The sequence below is a fragment of the Pseudophryne corroboree genome, chromosome 1 (assembly GCF_028390025.1).
Source record: "Pseudophryne corroboree isolate aPseCor3 chromosome 1, aPseCor3.hap2, whole genome shotgun sequence".
NCBI classification, from domain to species: domain Eukaryota; kingdom Metazoa; phylum Chordata; class Amphibia; order Anura; family Myobatrachidae; genus Pseudophryne; species Pseudophryne corroboree.
This window is the reverse complement of record NC_086444.1, coordinates 1006939038-1006963756: the sequence shown is the minus strand read 5'-3', so window position 1 is coordinate 1006963756 and position 24719 is coordinate 1006939038. Positions and strand designations below refer to the sequence as shown.

Here is a 24719-nt window from a genome sequence, read left to right as displayed (position 1 = left end):
AAATCCAGGTGCCCCTATAATTTGCTTTTAATGTATAGCGTCCCTTTGCAGTCTATACCTTGTTTGGGACTCAAGTAATGTAAAAACATACTCAAGTGGCAGTCAGGCAACAAAAAATGTTGACATTTCAACTTAATACTTTACCTCAGGAAAGTACAGTATCAGTGGCAGGTTTTTACAGCTACTTTTGATAGAGAATTATACAGCATAAAATAACTGTGCATGAAGGATGAATGCTTTATTCCTAACTAACTTTGATAAATAAGGGAGTATTGGGCATTAACATGGCAGAAAATTATTTGGTACAGCCATGTTTTCAACTCCGACTGATTTTGCAATTAGTCCATAAGGCATACATGCATTCAGAACATCTGAGCCCACTGACCCAAAATTCAAATATTTTATTTTATTAGCAAAAATGTACCATGATAAAATAGTTTTCAGAAATTATTAATATTGGTTTGGTAACAATTTGTATTTTAGATCAGTTTTGCTTCAATAAAACAATGTCACAACTGGATTTCAATAAATCCTACTCTGACTAGCACTAACTATAGTGGGACTTTAGGATGATCAAAGTTTCTTTTTGAGTATGCTCACAGATTATACCTGCAGTATGTGAACTCTCTATTTATGCCCTGACTAATAACTCCAAAGCATTACCATAAAGAAACAGACTCATCTTCCCCTCCTGCAGGACAAGAAATACAGTACAGTAACCTTTACATCAAGGCTGCAATGTGTATGTGCTTATAGTGAGAAAGAGCAGGGGGTATAGCTCAGTGGTAGAGCATTCGACTGCAGATTGAGAGGTCCCTGGTTCAAATCCGGGTGCCCCCTATTATTTGCTTTTAATGTATAGCATCACTTTGCAGTCTATACCTTGTTTGGGACTCAAGTAATATAAAAACATACTCAAGTGGCAGTCAGGCAACAAAAAATGTTGAAATGTCAACTTAATACTTTACCTCAGGAAAGTACAGTATCAGTGGCAGGTTTTGACTGCTAATTTGATAGAGAATTATACAGGATAAAATCACTATACATGAAGGATGAATGCTTTATTCCTAACTAACTTTGATAAATAAGGGAGTATTGGGCATTAACATGGCAGAATTACAACTTTTTTGGTGCAGCCATGTTTTGAACTCCGACTGATTTTGCAATTAGTCCATAAGGCATACATGCATTCAGAACATCTGAGCCCACTGACCTAAAAATCAAATATTTGAAATGTATCTCAATCAGTTAGTTTTCAGAAATTATTAATATTGGTTTAGTGACAATTTGTATTTTAGTTCTCTTTGGCTTCCATAAAACAATGTCACAACTGGATTTCAATATATACTACTCTGACTAGCACGAACAATAGTGGAGCTTTAGGATGATCAAAGTTTCTTTTTAAACATGCTCACAGATTATACCTACAGTATGTAAACTCTCTATTTATGCCCTGACTAATAACTCCAAACCTTTACCATAAAGAAACAGACTCATCTTCACCTCCTGCTGGACAAGAAATACAGTACAGTAACCTTTACATCAAGGCTGCAATGTGTATGGTCTTATAGTTAGAAAGACCAGGGGGTATAAATCAGTTGTTGAGCATTCGAGTGCATGTCGAGAGGTCCCTGGTTCAAATCCAGGTGCCCCCTATAATTTGCTTTTAATGTATAGCGTCCCTTTGCAGTCTATACCTCGATTGGGACTCAAATAATCTAAAAACATACTCAAGTGGCAGTCAGGCAACAAAAAATGTTGACATTTCAACTTAATACTTTACCTCAGGAAAGTACATTATCAGTGGCAGGTTTTTACAGCTACTTTTGATAGAGAATTATACAGCATAAAATAACTGTACATGAAGGATGAATGCTTTATTCCTAACTAACTTTGATAAATAAGGGAGTATTGGGCATTAACATGGCAGAAAATTATTTGGTACAGCCATGTTTTCAACTCCGACTGATTTTACAATTAGTCCATAAGGCATACATGCATTCAGAACATCTGAGCCCACTGACCCAAAATTCAAATATTTTATTTTATTAGCAAAAATGTACCATGATAAAATAGTTTTCAGAAATTATTAATATTGGTTTGGTAACAATTTGTAGTTTAGATCAGTTTTGCTTCAATAAAACAATGTCACAAGTGGATTTCAATAAATCCTACTCTGACTAGCACTAACTATAGTGGAACTTTAGGATGATCAATGTTTCTTTTTGAGTATGCTCACAGATTATACCTGCAGTATGTGAACTCTCTATTTATGCCCTGACTAATACCTCCAAAGCATTACCATAAAGAAACAGACTCATCTTCACCTCCTGCAGGACAAGAAATACAGTACAGTAACCTTTACATCAAGGCTGCAATGTGTATGTGCGTAAAGTGAGAAAGAGCAGGGGGTATAGCTCAGTGGTAGAGCATTCGACTGCAGATCGAGAGGTCCCTGGTTCAAATCCGGGTGCCCCCTATTACTTGCTTTTAATGTATAGCATCACTTTGCAGTCTATACCTTGTTTGGGACTCAAGTAATATAAAAACATACTCAAGTGGCAGTCAGGCAACAAAAAATGTTGAAATGTCAATTTAATACTTTACCTCAGGAAAGTACAGTATCAGTGGCAGGTTTTGACTGCTAATTTGATAGAGAATTATACAGGATAAAATCACTATACATGAAGGATGAATGCTTTATTCCTAACTAACTTTGATAAATAAGGGAGTATTGGGCATTAACATGGCAGAATTACAATTTTTTTGGTGCAGCCATGTTTTGAACTCATACTGATTTTGCAATTAGTCCATAAGGCATACATGCATTCAGAACATCTGAGCCCACTGACCTAAAAATCAAATATTTGATTTTATTGCCAAAATGTATCTCAATCAGTTAGTTTTCAGAAATTATTAATATTGGTTTAGTGACAATTTGTATTTTAGTTCTCTTTGGCTTCCATAAAACAATGTCACAACTGGATTTCAATATATACTACTCTGACTAGCACGAACAATAGTGGAGCTTTAGGATGATCAAAGTATCTTTTTAAACATGCTCACAGATTATACCTACAGTATGTAAACTCTCTATTTATGCCCTGACTAATAACTCCAAACCTTTACCATAAAGAAACAGACTCATCTTCACCTCCTGCAGGACAAGAAATACAGTACAGTAACCTTTGCATCAAGGCTGCAATGTGTATGGTCTTATAGTTAGAAAGACCAGGGGGTATAAATCAGTTGTTGAGCATTCGAGTGCATGTCGAGAGGTCCCTGGTTCAAATCCAGGTCCCCCTATAATTTGCTTTTAATGTATAGCGTCCCTTTGCAGTCTATACCTTGTTTGGGACTCAAGTAATGTAAAAACATACTCAAGTGGCAGTCAGGCAACAAAAAATGTTGACATTTCAACTTAATACTTTACCTCAGGAAAGTACAGTATCAGTGGCAGGTTTTTACAGCTACTTTTGATAGAGAATTATACAGCATAAAATAACTGTGCATGAAGGATGAATGCTTTATTCCTAACTAACTTTGATAAATAAGGGAGTATTGGGCATTAACATGGCAGAAAATTATTTGGTACAGCCATGTTTTCAACTCCGACTGATTTTACAATTAGTCCATAAGGCATACATGCATTCAGAACATCTGAGCCCACTGACCCAAAATTCAAATATTTTATTTTATTAGCAAAAATGTACCATGATAAAATAGTTTTCAGAAATTATTAATATTGGTTTGGTAACAATTTGTATTTTAGATCAGTTTTGCTTCAATAAAACAATGTCACAACTGGATTTCAATAAATCCTACTCTGACTAGCACTAACTATAGTGGAACTTTAGGATGATCAAAGTTTCTTTTTGAGTATGCTCACAGATTATACCTGCAGTATGTGAACTCTCTATTTATGCCCTGACTAATAACTCCAAAGCATTACCATAAAGAAACAGACTCATCTTCACCTCCTGCAGGACAAGAAATACAGTACAGTAACCTTTACATCAAGGCTGCAATGTGTATGTGCTTATAGCGAGAAAGAGCAGGGGGTATAGCTCAGTGGTAGAGCATTCGACTGCAGATCGAGAGGTCCCTGGTTCAAATCCGGGTGCCCCCTATTACTTGCTTTTAATGTATAGCATCACTTTGCAGTCTATACCTTGTTTGGGACTCAAGTAATATAAAAACATAGTCAAGTGGCAGTCAGGCAACAAAAAATGTTGAAATGTCAACTTAATACTTTACCTCAGGAAAGTACAGTATCAGTGGCAGGTTTTGACTGCTAATTTGATAGAGAATTATACAGGATAAAATCACTATACATGAAGGATGAATGCTTTATTCCTAACTAACTTTGATAAATAAGGGAGTATTGGGCATTAACATGGCAGAATTACAATTTTTTTTGGTGCAGCCATGTTTTGAACTCATACTGATTTTGCAATTAGTCCATAAGGCATACATGCATTCAGAACATCTGAGCCCACTGACCGAAAAATCAAATATTTGATTTTATTGCCAAAATGTATCTCAATCAGTTAGTTTTCAGAAATTATTAATATTGGTTTAGTGACAATTTGTATTTTAGTTCTCTTTGGCTTCCATAAAACAATGTCACAACTGGATTTCAATATATACTACTCTGACTAGCACGAACAATAGTGGAGCTTTAGGATGATCAAAGTTTCTTTTTAAACATGCTCACAGATTATACCTACAGTATGTAAACTCTCTATTTATGCCCTGACTAATAACTCCAAACCTTTACCATAAAGAAACAGACTCATCTTCACCTCCTGCAGGACAAGAAATACAGTACAGTAACCTTTACATCAAGGCTGCAATGTGTATGGTCTTATAGTTAGAAAGACCAGGGGGTATAAATCAGTTGTTGAGCATTCGAGTGCATGTCGAGAGGTCCCTGGTTCAAATCCAGGTGCCCCTATAATTTGCTTTTAATGTATAGCGTCCCTTTGCAGTCTATACCTTGTTTGGGACTCAAGTAATGTAAAAACATACTCAAGTGGCAGTCAGGCAACAAAAAATGTTGACATTTCAACTTAATACTTTACCTCAGGAAAGTACATTATCAGTGGCAGGTTTTTACAGCTACTTTTGATAGAGAATTATACAGCATAAAATAACTGTACATGAAGGATGAATGCTTTATTCCTAACTAACTTTGATAAATAAGGGAGTATTGGGCATTAACATGGCAGAAAATTATTTGGTACAGCCATGTTTTCAACTCCGACTGATTTTACAATTAGTCCATAAGGCATACATGCATTCAGAACATCTGAGCCCACTGACCCAAAATTCAAATATTTTATTTTATTAGCAAAAATGTACCATGATAAAATAGTTTTCAGAAATTATTAATATTGGTTTGGTAACAATTTGTAGTTTAGATCAGTTTTGCTTCAATAAAACAATGTCACAACTGGATTTCAATAAATCCTACTCTGACTAGCACTAACTATAGTGGAACTTTAGGATGATCAATGTTTCTTTTTGAGTATGCTCACAGATTATACCTGCAGTATGTGAACTCTCTATTTATGCCCTGACTAATACCTCCAAAGCATTACCATAAAGAAACAGACTCATCTTCACCTCCTGCAGGACAAGAAATACAGTACAGTAACCTTTACATCAAGGCTGCAATGTGTATGTGCTTATAGTGAGAAAGAGCAGGGGGTATAGCTCAGTAGTAGAGCATTCAACTGCAGATCGAGAGGTCCCTGGTTCAAATCTGGGTGCCCCCTATTACTTGCTTTTAATGTATAGCATCACTTTGCAGTCTATACATTGTTTGGGACTCAAGTAATATAAAAACATACTCAAGTGGCAGTCAGGCAACAAAAAATGTTGAAATGTCAACTTAATACTTTACCTCAGGAAAGTACAGTATCAGTGGCAGGTTTTGACTGCTAATTTGATAGAGAATTATACAGGATAAAATCACTATACATGAAGGATGAATGCTTTATTCCTAACTAACTTTGATAAATAAGGGAGTATTGGGCATTAACATGGCAGAATTACAATTTTTTTGGTGCAGCCATGTTTTGAACTCATACTGATTTTGCAATTAGTCCATATGGCATACATGCATTCAGAACATCTGAGCCCACTGACCTAAAAATCAAATATTTGATTTTATTGACAAAATGTATCTAAATCAGTTAGTTTTCAGAAATTATTAATATTGGTTTAGTGACAATTTGTATTTTAGTTCTCTTTGGCTTCCATAAAACAATGTCACAACTGGATTTCAATATATACTACTCTGACTAGCACGAACAATAGTGGAGCTTTAGGATGATCAAAGTTTCTTTTTAAACATGCTCACAGATTATACCTACAGTATGTAAACTCTCTATTTATGCCCTGACTAATAACTCCAAACCTTTACCATAAAGAAACAGACTCATCTTCACCTCCTGCAGGACAAGAAATACAGTACAGTAACCTTTACATCAAGGCTGCAATGTGTATGGTCTTATAGTTAGAAAGACCAGGGGGTATAAATCAGTTGTTGAGCATTCGAGTGCATGTCGAGAGGTCCCTGGTTCAAATCCAGGTGCCCCTATAATTTGCTTTTAATGTATAGCGTCCCTTTGCAGTCTATACCTTGTTTGGGACTCAAGTAATGTAAAAACATACTCAAGTGGCAGTCAGGCAACAAAAAATGTTGACATTTCAACTTAATACTTTACCTCAGGAAAGTACATTATCAGTGGCAGGTTTTTACAGCTACTTTTGATAGAGAATTATACAGCATAAAATAACTGTACATGAAGGATGAATGCTTTATTCCTAACTAACTTTGATAAATAAGGGAGTATTGGGCATTAACATGGCAGAAAATTATTTGGTACAGCCATGTTTTCAACTCCGACTGATTTTGCAATTAGTCCATAAGGCATACATGCATTCAGAACATCTGAGCCCACTGACCCAAAATTCAAATATTTTTTTTTCTTAGCAAAAATGTACCATGATAAAATAGTTTTCAGAAATTATTAATATTGGTTTGGTAACAATTTGTATTTTAGATCAGTTTTGCTTCAATAAAACAATGTCACAACTGGATTTCAATTAATCCTACTCTGACTAGCACTAACTATAGTGGAACTTTAGGATGATCAAAGTTTCTTTTTGAGTATGCTCACAGATTATACCTGCAGTATGTGAACTCTCTATTTATGCCCTGACTAATAACTCCAAAGCATTACCATAAAGAAACAGACTTATCTTCACCTCCTGCAGGACAAGAAATACAGTACAGTAACCTTTACATCAAGGCTGCAATGTGTATGTGCTTATAGTGAGAAAGAGCAGGGGGTATAGCTCAGTGGTAGAGCATTCGACTGCAGATCGAGAGGTTCCTGGTTCAAATCCGGGTGCCCCCTATTACTTGCTTTTAATGTATAGCATCACTTTGCAGTCTATACCTTGTTTGGGACTCAAGTAATATAAAAACATACTCAAGTGGCAGTCAGGCAACAAAAAATGTTGAAATGTCAACTTAATACTTTACCTCAGGAAAGTACAGTATCAGTGGCAGGTTTTGACTGCTAATTTGATAGAGAATTATACAGGATAAAATCACTATACATGAAGGATGAATGCTTTATTCCTAACTAACTTTGATAAATAAGGGAGTATTGGGCATTAACATGGCAGAATTACAATTTTTTTGGTGCAGCCATGTTTTGAACTCATACTGATTTTGCAATTAGTCCATAAGGCATACATGCATTCAGAACATCTGAGCCCACTGACCTAAAAATCAAATATTTGATTGTATTGCCAAAATGTATCTCAATCAGTTAGTTTTCAGAAATTATTAATATTGGTTTAGTGACAATTTGTATTTTAGTTCTCTTTGGCTTCCATAAAACAATGTCACAACTGGATTTCAATATATACTACTCTGACTAGCACGAACAATAGTGGAGCTTTAGGATGATCAAAGTATCTTTTTAAACATGCTCACAGATTATACCTACAGTATGTAAACTCTCTATTTATGCCCTGACTAATAACTCCAAACCTTTACCATAAAGAAACAGACTCATCTTCACCTCCTGCAGGACAAGAAATACAGTACAGTAACCTTTACATCAAGGCTGCAATGTGTATGGTCTTATAGTTAGAAAGACCAGGGGGTATAAATCAGTTGTTGAGCATTCGAGTGCATGTCGAGAGGTCCCTGGTTCAAATCCAGGTGCCCCTATAATTTGCTTTTAATGTATAGCGTCCCTTTGCAGTCTATACCTTGTTTGGGACTCAAGTAATGTAAAAACATACTCAAGTGGCAGTCAGGCAACAAAAAATGTTGACATTTCAACTTAATACTTTACCTCAGGAAAGTACAGTATCAGTGGCAGGTTTTTACAGCTACTTTTGATAGAGAATTATACAGCATAAAATAACTGTACATGAAGGATGAATGCTTTATTCCTAACTAACTTTGATAAATAAGGGAGTATTGGGCATTAACATGGCAGGAAATTATTTGGTGCAGCCATGTTTTCAACTCCGACTGATTTTGCAATTAGTCCATAAGGCATACATGCATTCAGAACATCTGAGCCCACTGACCCAAAATATAAATATTTTATTTTATTAGCAAAAATGTACCATGATAAAATAGTTTTCAGAAATTATTAATATTGGTTTGGTAACAATTTGTATTTTAGATCAGTTTTGCTTCAATAAAACAATGTCACAACTGGATTTCAATAAATCCTACTCTGACTAGCACTAACTATAGTGGAACTTTAGGATGATCAAAGTTTCTTTTTGAGTATGCTCACAGATTATACCTGCAGTATGTGAATTCTCTATTTATGCCCTGACTAATAACTCCAAAGCGTTACCATAAAGAAACAGACTCATCTTCACCTCCTGCAGGACAAGAAATACAGTACAGTAACCTTTACATCAAGGCTGCAATGTGTATGTGCTTATAGTGAGAAAGAGCAGGGGGTATAGCTCAGTGGTAGAGCATTTGACTGCAGATCGAGAGGTCCCTGGTTCAAATCCGGGTGCCCCCTATTACTTGCTTTTAATGTATAGCATCACTTTGCAGTCTATACCTTGTTTGGGACTCAAGTAATATAAAAACATACTCAAGTGGCAGTCAGGCAACAAAAAATGTTGAAATGTCAACTTAATACTTTACCTCAGGAAAGTACAGTATCAGTGGCAGGTTTTGACTGCTAATTTGATAGAGAATTATACAGGATAAAATCACTATACATGAAGGATGAATGCTTTATTCCTAACTAACTTTGATAAATAAGGGAGTATTGGGCATTAACATGGCAGAATTACAATTTTTTTGGTGCAGCCATGTTTTGAACTCATACTGATTTTGCAATTAGTCCATAAGGCATACATGCATTCAGAACATCTGAGCCCACTGACCTAAAAATCAAATATTTGATTGTATTGCCAAAATGTATCTCAATCAGTTAGTTTTCAGAAATTATTAATATTGGTTTAGTGACAATTTGTATTTTAGTTCTCTTTGGCTTCCATAAAACAATGTCACAACTAGATTTCAATATATACTACTCTGACTAGCACGAACAATAGTGGAGCTTTAGGATGATCAAAGTATCTTTTTAAACATGCTCACAGATTATACCTACAGTATGTAAACTCTCTATTTATGCCCTGACTAATAACTCCAAACCTTTACCATAAATAAACAGACTCATCTTCACCTCCTGCAGGACAAGAAATACAGTACAGTAACCTTTACATCAAGGCTGCAATGTGTATGGTCTTATAGTTAGAAAGACCAGGGGGTATAAATCAGTTGTTGAGCATTCGAGTGCATGTCGAGAGGTCCCTGGTTCAAATCCAGGTGCCCCTATAATTTGCTTTTAATGTATAGCGTCCCTTTGCAGTCTATACCTTGTTTGGGACTCAAGTAATGTAAAAACATACTCAAGTGGCAGTCAGGCAACAAAAAATGTTGACATTTCAACTTAATACTTTACCTCAGGAAAGTACAGTATCAGTGGCAGGTTTTTACAGCTACTTTTGATAGAGAATTATACAGCATAAAATAACTGTGCATGAAGGATGAATGCTTTATTCCTAACTAACTTTGATAAATAAGGGAGTATTGGGCATTAACATGGCAGAAAATTATTTGGTACAGCCATGTTTTCAACTCCGACTGATTTTGCAATTAGTCCATAAGGCATACATGCATTCAGAACATCTGAGCCCACTGACCCAAAATTCAAATATTTTATTTTATTAGCAAAAATGTACCATGATAAAATAGTTTTCAGAAATTATTAATATTGGTTTGGTAACAATTTGTATTTTAGATCAGTTTTGCTTCAATAAAACAATGTCACAACTGGATTTCAATAAATCCTACTCTGACTAGCACTAACTATAGTGGGACTTTAGGATGATCAAAGTTTCTTTTTGAGTATGCTCACAGATTATACCTGCAGTATGTGAACTCTCTATTTATGCCCTGACTAATAACTCCAAAGCATTACCATAAAGAAACAGACTCATCTTCCCCTCCTGCAGGACAAGAAATACAGTACAGTAACCTTTACATCAAGGCTGCAATGTGTATGTGCTTATAGTGAGAAAGAGCAGGGGGTATAGCTCAGTGGTAGAGCATTCGACTGCAGATTGAGAGGTCCCTGGTTCAAATCCGGGTGCCCCCTATTATTTGCTTTTAATGTATAGCATCACTTTGCAGTCTATACCTTGTTTGGGACTCAAGTAATATAAAAACATACTCAAGTGGCAGTCAGGCAACAAAAAATGTTGAAATGTCAACTTAATACTTTACCTCAGGAAAGTACAGTATCAGTGGCAGGTTTTGACTGCTAATTTGATAGAGAATTATACAGGATAAAATCACTATACATGAAGGATGAATGCTTTATTCCTAACTAACTTTGATAAATAAGGGAGTATTGGGCATTAACATGGCAGAATTACAACTTTTTTGGTGCAGCCATGTTTTGAACTCCGACTGATTTTGCAATTAGTCCATAAGGCATACATGCATTCAGAACATCTGAGCCCACTGACCTAAAAATCAAATATTTGAAATGTATCTCAATCAGTTAGTTTTCAGAAATTATTAATATTGGTTTAGTGACAATTTGTATTTTAGTTCTCTTTGGCTTCCATAAAACAATGTCACAACTGGATTTCAATATATACTACTCTGACTAGCACGAACAATAGTGGAGCTTTAGGATGATCAAAGTTTCTTTTTAAACATGCTCACAGATTATACCTACAGTATGTAAACTCTCTATTTATGCCCTGACTAATAACTCCAAACCTTTACCATAAAGAAACAGACTCATCTTCACCTCCTGCTGGACAAGAAATACAGTACAGTAACCTTTACATCAAGGCTGCAATGTGTATGGTCTTATAGTTAGAAAGACCAGGGGGTATAAATCAGTTGTTGAGCATTCGAGTGCATGTCGAGAGGTCCCTGGTTCAAATCCAGGTGCCCCTATAATTTGCTTTTAATGTATAGCGTCCCTTTGCAGTCTATACCTTGTTTGGGACTCAAGTAATGTAAAAACATACTCAAGTGGCAGTCAGGCAACAAAAAATGTTGACATTTCAACTTAATACTTTACCTCAGGAAAGTACATTATCAGTGGCAGGTTTTTACAGCTACTTTTGATAGAGAATTATACAGCATAAAATAACTGTACATGAAGCATGAATGCTTTATTCCTAACTAACTTTGATAAATAAGGGAGTATTGGGCATTAACATGGCAGAAAATTATTTGGTACAGCCATGTTTTCAACTCCGACTGATTTTACAATTAGACCATAAGGCATACATGCATTCAGAACATCTGAGCCCACTGACCCAAAATTCAAATATTTTATTTTATTAGCAAAAATGTACCATGATAAAATAGTTTTCAGAAATTATTAATATTGGTTTGGTAACAATTTGTAGTTTAGATCAGTTTTGCTTCAATAAAACAATGTCACAACTGGATTTCAATAAATCCTACTCTGACTAGCACTAACTATAGTGGGACTTTAGGATGATCAAAGTTTCTTTTTGAGTATGCTCACAGATTATACCTGCAGTATGTGAACTCTCTATTTATGCCCTGACTAATACCTCCAAAGCATTACCATAAAGAAACAGACTCATCTTCACCTCCTGCAGGACAAGAAATACAGTACAGTAACCTTTACATCAAGGCTGCAATGTGTATGTGCTTATAGTGAGAAAGAGCAGGGGGTATAGCTCAGTGGTAGAGCATTCGACTGCAGATCGAGAGGTCCCTGGTTCAAATCCGGGTGCCCCCTATTACTTGCTTTTAATGTATAGCATCACTTTGCAGTCTATACCTTGTTTGGGACTCAAGTAATATAAAAACATACTCAAGTGGCAGTCAGGCAACAAAAAATGTTGAAATGTCAACTTAATACTTTACCTCAGGAAAGTACAGTATCAGTGGCAGGTTTTGACTGCTAATTTGATAGAGAATTATACAGGATAAAATCACTATACATGAAGGATGAATGCTTTATTCCTAACTAACTTTGATAAATAAGGGAGTATTGGGCATTAACATGGCAGAATTACAATTTTTTTGGTGCAGCCATGTTTTGAACTCATACTGATTTTGCAATTAGTCCATAAGGCATACATGCATTCAGAACATCTGAGCCCACTGACCTAAAAATCAAATATTTGATTTTATTGCCAAAATGTATCTCAATCAGTTAGTTTTCAGAAATTAATAATATTGGTTTAGTGACAATTTGTATTTTAGTTCTCTTTGGCTTCCATAAAACAATGTCACAACTGGATTTCAATATATACTACTCTGACTAGCACGAACAATAGTGGAGCTTTAGGATGATCAAAGTTTCTTTTTAAACATGCTCACAGATTATACCTACAGTATGTAAACTCTCTATTTATGCCCTGACTAATAACTCCAAACCTTTACCATAAAGAAACAGACTCATCTTCACCTCCTGCAGGACAAGAAATACAGTACAGTAACCTTTACATCAAGGCTGCAATGTGTATGGTCTTTTAGTTAGAAAGACCAGGGGGTATAAATCAGTTGTTGAGCATTCGAGTTCATCTCGAGAGGTCCCTGGTTCAAATCCAGGTGCCCCTATAATTTGCTTTTAATGTATAGCGTCCCTTTGCAGTCTATACCTTGTTTGGGACTCAAGTAATGTAAAAACATACTCAAGTGGCAGTCAGGCAACAAAAAATGTTGACATTTCAACTTAATACTTTACCTCAGGAAAGTACATTATCAGTGGCAGGTTTTTACAGCTACTTTTGATAGAGAATTATACAGCATAAAATAACTGTACATGAAGGATGAATGCTTTATTCCTAACTAACTTTGATAAATAAGGGAGTATTGGGCATTAACATGGCAGAAAATTATTTGGTACAGCCATGTTTTCAACTCCGACTGATTTTGCAATTAGTCCATAAGGCATACATGCATTCAGAACATCTGAGCCCACTGACCCAAAATTCAAATATTTTATTTTATTAGCAAAAATTTACCATGATAAAAAAGTTTTCAGAAATTATTAATATTGGTTTGGTAACAATTTGTATTTTAGATCAGTTTTGCTTCAATAAAACAATGTAACAACTGGATTTCAATAAATCCTACTCTGACTAGCACTAACTATAGTGGAACTTTAGGATGATCAAAGTTTCTTTTTGAGTATGCTCACAGATTATACCTGCAGTATGTGAACTCTCTATTTATGCCCTGACTAATAACTCCAAAGCATTACCATAAAGAAACAGACTCATCTTCACCTCCTGCAGGACAAGAAATACAGTACAGTAACCTTTACATCAAGGCTGCAATGTGTATGTGCTTAAAGTGAGAAAGAGCAGGGGGTATATCTCAGTGGTAGAGCATTCGACTGCAGATCGAGAGGTCCCTGGTTCAAATTCGGGTGCCCCCTATTACTTGCTTTTAATGTATAGCATCACTTTGCAGTCTATACCTTGTTTGGGACTCAAGTAATGTAAAAACATACTCAAGTGGCAGTCAGGCAACAAAAAATGTTGAAATGTCAACTTAATACTTTACCTCAGGAAAGTACAGTATCAGTGGCAGGTTTTGACTGCTAATTTGATAGAGAATTATACAGGATAAAATCACTATACATGAAGGATGAATGCTTTATTCCTAACTAACTTTGATAAATAAGGGAGTATTGGGCATTAACATGGCAGAATTACAATTTTTTTGGTGCATCCATGTTTTGAACTCATAATGATTTTGCAATTAGTCCATAAGGCATACATGCATTCAGAACATCTGAGCCCACTGACCTAAAAATCAAATATTTGATTTTATTGCCAAAATGTATCTCAATCAGTTAGTTTTCAGAAATTATTAATATTGGTTTAGTGACAATTTGTATTTTAGTTCTCTTTGGCTTCCATAAAACAATGTCACAACTGGATTTCAATATATACTACTCTGACTAGCATGAACAATAGTGGAGCTTTAGGATGATCAAAGTTTCTTTTTAAACATGCTCACAGATTATACCTACAGTATGTAAACTCTCTTTTTATGCCCTGACTAATAACTCCAAACCTTTACCATAAAGAAACAGACTCATCTTCACCTCCTGCAGGACAAGAAATACAGTACAGTAACCTTTACATCAAGGCTGCAATGTGTATGGTCTTATAGTTAGAAAGACCAGGGGGTATAAATCAGTTGTTGAGCATTCGAGTGCATGTCAAGAGGTCCCTGGTTTAAATCCAGGTGCCCCCTATAATTTGCTTTTAATGTATAGCGTCCCTTTGCAGTCTATACCTCGTTTGGGACTCAAGTAATGTAAAAACATACTCAAGTGGCAGTCAGGCAACAAAAAATGTTGACATTTCAACTTAATACTTTACCTCAGGAAAGTACAGTATCAGGGGCATGTTTTTACAGCTACTTTTGATAGAGAATTATACAGCATAAAATAACTGTACATGAAGGATGAATGCTTTATTCCTAACTAACTTTGATAAATAGGGGAGTATTGGGCATTAACATGGCAGAATTCAAAATTATTTGGTACAGCCATGTTTTCAACTCCGACTGATTTTGCAATTAGTCCATAAGGCATACATGCATTCAGAACATCTGAGCCCACTGACCCAAAATTCAAATATTTTATTTTCTTAGCAAAAATGTACCATGAGAAAATAGTTTTCAGAAAATATTAATATTGGTTTGGTAACAATTTGTATTTTAGATCAGTTTTGCTTCAATAAAACAATGTCACAACTGGATTTCAATAAATCCTACTCTGACTAGCACTAACTATAGTGGAACTTTAGGATGAATAAAGTTTCTTTTTGAGTATGCTCACAGATTATACCTGCAGTATGTGAACTCTCTATTTATACCCTGACTAATAACTCCAAACCTTTACCATAAAGAAACAGACTCATCTTCACCTCCTGCAGTACAAGAAATACAGTACAGTAACCTTTGCATCAAGGCTGCAATGTGTATGGTCTTATAGTTAGAAAGACCAGGGGGTATAAATCAGTTGTTGAGCATTCGAGTGCATGTCGAGAGGTCCCTGGTTCAAATCCAGGTGCCCCTATAATTTGCTTTTAATGTATAGCGTCCCTTTGCAGTCTATACCTTGTTTGGGACTCAAGTAATGTAAAAACATACTCAAGTGGCAGTCAGGCAACAAAAAATGTTGACATTTCAACTTAATACTTTACCTCAGGAAAGTACATTATCAGTGGCAGGTTTTTACAGCTACTTTTGATAGAGAATTATACAGCATAAAATAACTTTACATGAAGGATGAATGCTTTATTCCTAACTAACTCTGATAAATAAGGGAGTATTGGGCATTAACATGGCAGAAAATTATTTGGTACAGCCATGTTTTCAACTCCAACTGATTTTGCAATTAGTCCATAAGGCATACATGCATTCAGAACATCTGAGCCCACTGACCCAAAATTCAAATATTTTATTTTATTAGCAAAAATGTACCATGATAAAATAGTTTTCAGAAATTATTAATATTGGTTTGGTAACAATTTGTATTTTAGATCAGTTTTGCTTCAATAAAACAATGTCACAACTGGATTTCAATAAATCCTACTCTGACTAGCACTAACTATAGTGGAACTTTAGGATGATCAAAGTTTCTTTTTGAGTATGCTCACAGATTATACCTGCAGTATGTGAACTCTCTATTTATGCCCTGACTAATAACTCCAAAGCATTACCATAAAGAAACAGACTCATCTTCACCTCCTGCAGGACAAGAAATACAGTACAGTAACCTTTACATCAAGGCTGCAATGTGTATGTGCTTATAGTGAGAAAGAGCAGGGGGTATAGCTCAGTGGTAGAGCATTCGACTGCAGATCGAGAGGTCCCTGGTTCAAGTCCGGGTGCCCCCTATTACTTGCTTTTAATGTAAAGCATCACTTTGCAGTCTATACCATGTTTGGGACTCAAGTAATATAAAAACATACTCAAGTGGCAGTCAGGCAACAAAAAATGTTGAAATGTCAACTTAATACTTTACCTCAGGAAAGTACAGTATCAGTGGCAGGTTTTGACTGCTAATTTGATAGAGAATTATACAGGATAAAATCACTATACATGAAGGATGAATGCTTTATTCCTAACTAACTTTGATAAATAAGGGAGTATTGGGCATTAACATGGCAGAATTACAATTTTTTTGGTGCAGCCATGTTTTGAACTCATACTGATTTTGCAATTAGTCCATAAGGCATACATGCATTCAGAACATCTGAGCCCACTGACCTAAAAATCAAATATTTGATTTTATTGACAAAATGTATCTCAATCAGTTAGTGTTCAGAAATTATTAATATTGGTTTAGTGACAATTTGTATTTTAGTTCTCTTTGGCTTCCATAAAACAATGTCACAACTGGATTTCAATATATACTACTCTGACTAGCACGAACAATAGTGGAGCTTTAGGATGATCAAAGTTTCTTTTTAAACATGCTCACAGATTATACCTACAGTATGTAAACTCTCTATTTATGCCCTGACTGATAACTCCAAACCTTTACCATAAAGAAACAGACTCATCTTCACCTCCTGCAGGACAAGAAATACAGTACAGTAACCTTTACATCAAGGCTGCAATGTGTATGGTCTTATAGTTAGAAAGACCAGGGGGTATAAATCAGTTGTTGAGCATTCGAGTGCATGACGAGAGGTCCCTGGTTCAAATCCAGGTGCCCCTATAATTTGCTTTTAATGTATAGCGTCCCTTTGCAGTCTATACCTTGTTTGGGACTCAAGTATTGTAAAAACATACTCAAGTGGCAGTCAGGCAACAAAAAATGTTGACATTTCAACTTAATACTTTACCTCAGGAAAGTACATTATCAGTGGCAGGTTTTTACAGCTACTTTTGATAGAGAATTATACAGCATAAAATAACTGTACATGAAGGATGAATGCTTTATTCCTAACTAACTTTGATAAATAAGGGAGTATTGGGCATTAACATGGCAGAAAATTATTTGGTACAGCCATGTTTTCAACTCCGACTGATCTTGCAATTAGTCCATAAGGCATACATGCATTCAGAACATCTGAGCCCACTGACCCAAAATTCAAATATTTTATTTTATTAGCAAAAATTTACCATGATAAAAAAGTTTTCAGAAATTATTAATATTGGTTTGGTAACAATTTGTATTTTAGATCAGTTTTGCTTCAATAAAACAATGTAACAACTGGATTTCAATAAATCCTACTCTGACTAGCACTAACTATAGTGGAACTTTAGGATGATCAAAGTTTCTTTTTGAGTATGCTCACAGATTATACCTGCAGTATGTGAACTCTCTATTTATGCCCTGACTAATAACTCCAAAGCATTACCATAAAGAAACAGACTCATCTTCACCTCCTGCAGGACAAGAAATACAGTACAGTAACCTTTACATCAAGGCTGCAATGTGTATGTGCTTAAAGTGAGAAAGAGCAGGGGGTATATCTCAGTGGTAGAGCATTCGACTGCAGATCGAGAGGTCCCTGGTTCAAATTCGGGTGCCCCCTATTACTTGCTTTTAATGTATAGCATCACTTTGCAGTCTATACCTTGTTTGGGACTCAAGTAATGTAAAAACATACTCAAGTGGCAGTCAGGCAACAAAAAATGTTGAAATGTCAACTTAATACTTTACCTCAGGAAAGTACAGTATCAGTGGCAGGTTTTGACTGCTAATTTGATAGAGAATTATACAGGATAAAATCACTATACATGAAGGATGAATGCTTTATTCCTAACTAACTTTGATAAATAAGGGAGTATTGGGCATTAACATGGCAGAATTACAATTTTTTTGGTGCATCCATGTTTTGAACTCATAATGATTTTGCAATTAGTCCATAAGGCATACATGCATTCAGAACATCTGAGCCCACTGACCTAAAAATCAAATATTTGATTTTATTGCCAAAATGTATCTCAATCAGTTAGTTTTCAGAAATTATTAATATTGGTTTAGTGACAATTTGTATTTTAGTTCTCTTTGGCTTCCATAAAACAATGTCACAACTGGATTTCAATATATACTACTCTGACTAGCATGAACAATAGTGGAGCTTTAGGATGATCAAAGTTTCTTTTTAAACATGCTCACAGATTATACCTACAGTATGTAAACTCTCTTTTTATGCCCTGACTAATAACTCCAAACCTTTACCATAAAGAAACAGACTCATCTTCACCTCCTGCAGGACAAGAAATACAGTACAGTAACCTTTACATCAAGGCTGCAATGTGTATGGTCTTATAGTTAGAAAGACCAGGGGGTATAAATCAGTTGTTGAGCATTCGAGTGCATGTCAAGAGGTCCCTGGTTTAAATCCAGGTGCCCCCTATAATTTGCTTTTAATGTATAGCGTCCCTTTGCAGTCTATACCTCGTTTGGGACTCAAGTAATGTAAAAACATACTCAAGTGGCAGTCAGGCAACAAAAAATGTTGACATTTCAACTTAATACTTTACCTCAGGAAAGTACAGTATCAGGGGCATGTTTTTACAGCTACTTTTGATAGAGAATTATACAGCATAAAATAACTGTACATGAAGGATGAATGCTTTATTCCTAACTAACTTTGATAAATAGGGGAGTATTGGGCATTAACATGGCAGAATTCAAAATTATTTGGTACAGCCATGTTTTCAACTCCGACTGATTTTGCAATTAGTCCATAAGGCATACATGCATTCAGAACATCTGAGCCCACTGACCCAAAATTCAAATATTTTATTTTCTTAGCAAAAATGTACCATGAGAAAATAGTTTTCAGAAAATATTAATATTGGTTTGGTAACAATTTGTATTTTAGATCAGTTTTGCTTCAATAAAACAATGTCACAACTGGATTTCAATAAATCCTACTCTGACTAGCACTAACTATAGTGGAACTTTAGGATGAATAAAGTTTCTTTTTGAGTATGCTCACAGATTATACCTGCAGTATGTGAACTCTCTATTTATACCCTGACTAATAACTCCAAACCTTTACCATAAAGAAACAGACTCATCTTCACCTCCTGCAGTACAAGAAATACAGTACAGTAACCTTTGCATCAAGGCTGCAATGTGTATGGTCTTATAGTTAGAAAGACCAGGGGGTATAAATCAGTTGTTGAGCATTCGAGTGCATGTCGAGAGGTCCCTGGTTCAAATCCAGGTGCCCCTATAATTTGCTTTTAATGTATAGCGTCCCTTTGCAGTCTATACCTTGTTTGGGACTCAAGTAATGTAAAAACATACTCAAGTGGCAGTCAGGCAACAAAAAATGTTGACATTTCAACTTAATACTTTACCTCAGGAAAGTACATTATCAGTGGCAGGTTTTTACAGCTACTTTTGATAGAGAATTATACAGCATAAAATAACTTTACATGAAGGATGAATGCTTTATTCCTAACTAACTCTGATAAATAAGGGAGTATTGGGCATTAACATGGCAGAAAATTATTTGGTACAGCCATGTTTTCAACTCCAACTGATTTTGCAATTAGTCCATAAGGCATACATGCATTCAGAACATCTGAGCCCACTGACCCAAAATTCAAATATTTTATTTTATTAGCAAAAATGTACCATGATAAAATAGTTTTCAGAAATTATTAATATTGGTTTGGTAACAATTTGTATTTTAGATCAGTTTTGCTTCAATAAAACAATGTCACAACTGGATTTCAATAAATCCTACTCTGACTAGCACTAACTATAGTGGAACTTTAGGATGATCAAAGTTTCTTTTTGAGTATGCTCACAGATTATACCTGCAGTATGTGAACTCTCTATTTATGCCCTGACTAATAACTCCAAAGCATTACCATAAAGAAACAGACTCATCTTCACCTCCTGCAGGACAAGAAATACAGTACAGTAACCTTTACATCAAGGCTGCAATGTGTATGTGCTTATAGTGAGAAAGAGCAGGGGGTATAGCTCAGTGGTAGAGCATTCGACTGCAGATCGAGAGGTCCCTGGTTCAAGTCCGGGTGCCCCCTATTACTTGCTTTTAATGTAAAGCATCACTTTGCAGTCTATACCATGTTTGGGACTCAAGTAATATAAAAACATACTCAAGTGGCAGTCAGGCAACAAAAAATGTTGAAATGTCAACTTAATACTTTACCTCAGGAAAGTACAGTATCAGTGGCAGGTTTTGACTGCTAATTTGATAGAGAATTATACAGGATAAAATCACTATACATGAAGGATGAATGCTTTATTCCTAACTAACTTTGATAAATAAGGGAGTATTGGGCATTAACATGGCAGAATTACAATTTTTTTGGTGCAGCCATGTTTTGAACTCATACTGATTTTGCAATTAGTCCATAAGGCATACATGCATTCAGAACATCTGAGCCCACTGACCTAAAAATCAAATATTTGATTTTATTGACAAAATGTATCTCAATCAGTTAGTTTTCAGAAATTATTAATATTGGTTTAGTGACAATTTGTATTTTAGTTCTCTTTGGCTTCCATAAAACAATGTCACAACTGGATTTCAATATATACTACTCTGACTAGCACGAACAATAGTGGAGCTTTAGGATGATCAAAGTTTCTTTTTAAACATGCTCACAGATTATACCTACAGTATGTAAACTCTCTATTTATGCCCTGACTGATAACTCCAAACCTTTACCATAAAGAAACAGACTCATCTTCACCTCCTGCAGGACAAGAAATACAGTACAGTAACCTTTACATCAAGGCTGCAATGTGTATGGTCTTATAGTTAGAAAGACCAGGGGGTATAAATCAGTTGTTGAGCATTCGAGTGCATGACGAGAGGTCCCTGGTTCAAATCCAGGTGCCCCTATAATTTGCTTTTAATGTATAGCGTCCCTTTGCAGTCTATACCTTGTTTGGGACTCAAGTATTGTAAAAACATACTCAAGTGGCAGTCAGGCAACAAAAAATGTTGACATTTCAACTTAATACTTTACCTCAGGAAAGTACATTATCAGTGGCAGGTTTTTACAGCTACTTTTGATAGAGAATTATACAGCATAAAATAACTGTACATGAAGGATGAATGCTTTATTCCTAACTAACTTTGATAAATAAGGGAGTATTGGGCATTAACATGGCAGAAAATTATTTGGTACAGCCATGTTTTCAACTCCGACTGATCTTGCAATTAGTCCATAAGGCATACATGCATTCAGAACATCTGAGCCCACTGACCCAAAATTCAAATATTTTATTTTCTTAGCAAAAATGTACCATGATAAAATAGTTTTCAGAAATTATTAATATTGGTTTGGTAACAATTTGTATTTTAGATCAGTTTTGCTTCAATAAAACAATGTCACAACTGGATTTCAATAAATCCTACTCTGACTAGCACTAACTATAGTGGAACTTTAGGATGATCAAAGTTTCTTTTTGAGTATGCTCACAGATTATACCTGCAGTATGTGAACTCTCTATTTATGCCCTGACTAATAACTCCAAAGCATTACCATAAAGAAACAGACTCATCTTCACCTCCTGCAGGACAAGAAATACAGTACAGTAACCTTTACATCAAGGCTGCAATGTGTATGTGCTTATAGTGAGAAAGAGCAGGGGGTATAGCTCAGTGGTAGAGCATTCGACTGCAGATCGAGAGGTCCCTGGTTCAAATCCGGGTGCCCCCTATTACTTGCTTTTAATGTAAAGCAGCACTTTGCAGTCTATACCATGTTTGGGACTCAAGTAATATAAAAACATACTCAAGTGGCAGTCAGGCAACAAAAAATGTTGAAATGTCAACTTAATACTTTACCTCAGGAAAGTACAGTATCAGTGGCAGGTTTTGACTGCTAATTTGATAGAGAATTATACAGGATAAAATCACTATACATGAAGGATGAATGCTTTATTCCTAACTAACTTTGATAAATAAAGGAGTATTGGGCATTAACATGGCAGAATTACAATTTTTTTGGTGCAGCCATGTTTTGAACTCATACTGATTTTGCAATTAGTCCATAAGGCATACATGCATTCAGAACATCTGAGCCCACTGACCTAAAAATCAAATATTTGATTTTATTGCCAAAATGTATCTCAATCAGTTAGTTTTCAGAAATTATTAATATTGGTTTAGTGACAATTTGTATTTTAGTTCTCTTTGGCTTCCATAAAACAATGTCACAACTGGATTTCAATATATACTACTCTGACTAGCACGAACAATAGTGGAGCTTTAGGATGATCAAAGTTTCTTTTTAAACATGCTCACAGATTATACCTACAGTATGTAAACTCTCTATTTATGCCCTGACTAATAACTCCAAACCTTTACCATAAAGAAACAGACTCATCTTCACCTCCTGCAGGACAAGAAATACAGTACAGTAACCTTTACATCAAGGCTGCAATGTGTATGGTCTTATAGTTAGAAAGACCAGGGGGTATAAATCAGTTGTTGAGCATTCGAGTGCATGTCGAGAGGTCCCTGGTTCAAATCCAGGTGCCCCTATAATTTGCTTTTAATGTATAGCGTCCCTTTGCAGTCTATACCTTGTTTGGGACTCAAGTATTGTAAAAACATACTCAAGTGGCAGTCAGGCAACAAAAAATGTTGACATTTCAACTTAATACTTTACCTCAGGAAAGTACATTATCAGTGGCAGGTTTTTACAGCTACTTTTGATAGAGAATTATACAGCATAAAATAACTGTACATGAAGGATGAATGCTTTATTCCTAAATAACTTTGATAAATAAGGGAGTATTGGGCAATAACATGGCAGAAAATTATTTGGTACAGCCATGTTTTCAACTCCGACTGATTTTGCAATTAGTCCATAAGGCATACATGCATTCAGAACATCTGAGCCCACTGACCCAAAATTCAAATATTTTATTTTCTTAGCAAAAATGTACCATGATAAAATAGTTTTCAGAAATTATTAATATTGGTTTGGTAACAATTTGTATTTTAGATCAGTTTTGCTTCAATAAAACAATGTCACAACTGGATTTCAATAAATCCTACTCTGACTAGCACTAACTATAGTGGAACTTTAGGATGATCAAAGTTTCTTTTTGAGTATGCTCACAGATTATACCTGCAGTATGTGAACTCTATATTTATGCCCTGACTAATAACTCCAAAGCATTACCATAAAGAAACAGACTCATCTTCACCTCCTGCAGGACAAGAAATACAGTACAGTAACCTTTACATCAAGGCTGCAATGTGTATGTGCTTATAGTGAGAAAGAGCAGGGGGTATAGCTCAGTGGTAGAGCATTCGACTGCAGATCGAGAGGTCCCTGGTTCAAATCCGGGTGCCCCCTTTTATTTGCTTTTAATGTATAGCTTCACTTTGCAGTCTATACCTTGTTTGGGACTCAAGTAATATAAAAACATACTCAAGTGGCAGTCAGGCAACAAAAAATGTTGAAATGTCAACTTAATACTTTACCTCAGGAAAGTACAGTTTCAGTGGCAGGTTTTGACTGCTAATTTGATAGAGAATTATACAGGATAAAATCACTATACATGAAGGATGAATGCTTTATTCCTAACTAACTTTGATAAATAAAGGAGTATTGGGCATTAACATGGCAGAATTACAATTTTTTTGGTGCAGCCATGTTTTGAACTCATACTGATTTTGCAATTAGTCCATAAGGCATACATGCATTCAGAACATCTGAGCCCACTGACCTAAAAATCAAATATTTGATTTTATTGCCAAAATGTATCTCAATCAGTTAGTTTTCAGAAATTATTAATATTGGTTTAGTGACAATTTGTATTTTAGTTCTCTTTGGCTTCCATAAAACAATGTCACAACTGGATTTCAATATATACTACTCTGACTAGCACGAACAATAGTGGAGCTTTAGGATGATCAAAGTTTCTTTTTAAACATGCTCACAGATTATACCTACAGTATGTAAACTCTCTATTTATGCCCTGACTAATAACTAGAGATGAGCGCCTGAAATTTTTCGGGTTTTGTGTTTTGGTTTTGGGTTCGGTTCCGCGGCCGTGTTTTGGGTTCGAACGCGTTTTGGCAAAACCTCACCGAATTTTTTTTGTCGGATTCGGGTGTGTTTTGGATTCGGGTGTTTTTTTCAAAAA

General features: G+C 35.5%; 14 non-coding genes across 14 annotated transcripts; all 14 read left to right on the top strand.

Moving 5' to 3' along the window:
- The first annotated feature begins 768 nt into the window (after positions 1-768).
- On the top strand, positions 769-840 carry TRNAC-GCA (transfer RNA cysteine (anticodon GCA)). Its single transcript has one exon. It is a non-coding gene; the product is annotated as a tRNA-Cys (tRNA).
- Positions 841-2407: 1567 nt separating this feature from the next.
- TRNAC-GCA (transfer RNA cysteine (anticodon GCA)) lies at positions 2408-2479 on the top strand. The gene has a single exon. It is a non-coding gene; the product is annotated as a tRNA-Cys (tRNA).
- Positions 2480-4057: 1578 nt separating this feature from the next.
- Positions 4058-4129, top strand: TRNAC-GCA (transfer RNA cysteine (anticodon GCA)). Its single transcript has one exon. It is a non-coding gene; the product is annotated as a tRNA-Cys (tRNA).
- A 1579-nt stretch (positions 4130-5708) lies between these two features.
- On the top strand, positions 5709-5780 carry TRNAC-GCA (transfer RNA cysteine (anticodon GCA)). Its single transcript has one exon. It is a non-coding gene; the product is annotated as a tRNA-Cys (tRNA).
- Positions 5781-7358: 1578 nt separating this feature from the next.
- TRNAC-GCA (transfer RNA cysteine (anticodon GCA)) lies at positions 7359-7430 on the top strand. The gene has a single exon. It is a non-coding gene; the product is annotated as a tRNA-Cys (tRNA).
- Positions 7431-9008: 1578 nt separating this feature from the next.
- TRNAC-GCA (transfer RNA cysteine (anticodon GCA)) lies at positions 9009-9080 on the top strand. The gene has a single exon. It is a non-coding gene; the product is annotated as a tRNA-Cys (tRNA).
- Positions 9081-10658: 1578 nt separating this feature from the next.
- On the top strand, positions 10659-10730 carry TRNAC-GCA (transfer RNA cysteine (anticodon GCA)). Its single transcript has one exon. It is a non-coding gene; the product is annotated as a tRNA-Cys (tRNA).
- A 1566-nt stretch (positions 10731-12296) lies between these two features.
- On the top strand, positions 12297-12368 carry TRNAC-GCA (transfer RNA cysteine (anticodon GCA)). Its single transcript has one exon. It is a non-coding gene; the product is annotated as a tRNA-Cys (tRNA).
- Positions 12369-13946: 1578 nt separating this feature from the next.
- TRNAC-GCA (transfer RNA cysteine (anticodon GCA)) lies at positions 13947-14018 on the top strand. Its single transcript has one exon. It is a non-coding gene; the product is annotated as a tRNA-Cys (tRNA).
- A 2407-nt stretch (positions 14019-16425) lies between these two features.
- Positions 16426-16497, top strand: TRNAC-GCA (transfer RNA cysteine (anticodon GCA)). The gene has a single exon. It is a non-coding gene; the product is annotated as a tRNA-Cys (tRNA).
- Positions 16498-18075: 1578 nt separating this feature from the next.
- TRNAC-GCA (transfer RNA cysteine (anticodon GCA)) lies at positions 18076-18147 on the top strand. The gene has a single exon. It is a non-coding gene; the product is annotated as a tRNA-Cys (tRNA).
- Positions 18148-20554: 2407 nt separating this feature from the next.
- Positions 20555-20626, top strand: TRNAC-GCA (transfer RNA cysteine (anticodon GCA)). Its single transcript has one exon. It is a non-coding gene; the product is annotated as a tRNA-Cys (tRNA).
- A 1578-nt stretch (positions 20627-22204) lies between these two features.
- On the top strand, positions 22205-22276 carry TRNAC-GCA (transfer RNA cysteine (anticodon GCA)). Its single transcript has one exon. It is a non-coding gene; the product is annotated as a tRNA-Cys (tRNA).
- A 1578-nt stretch (positions 22277-23854) lies between these two features.
- On the top strand, positions 23855-23926 carry TRNAC-GCA (transfer RNA cysteine (anticodon GCA)). The gene has a single exon. It is a non-coding gene; the product is annotated as a tRNA-Cys (tRNA).
- Positions 23927-24719: the final 793 nt, after the last annotated feature.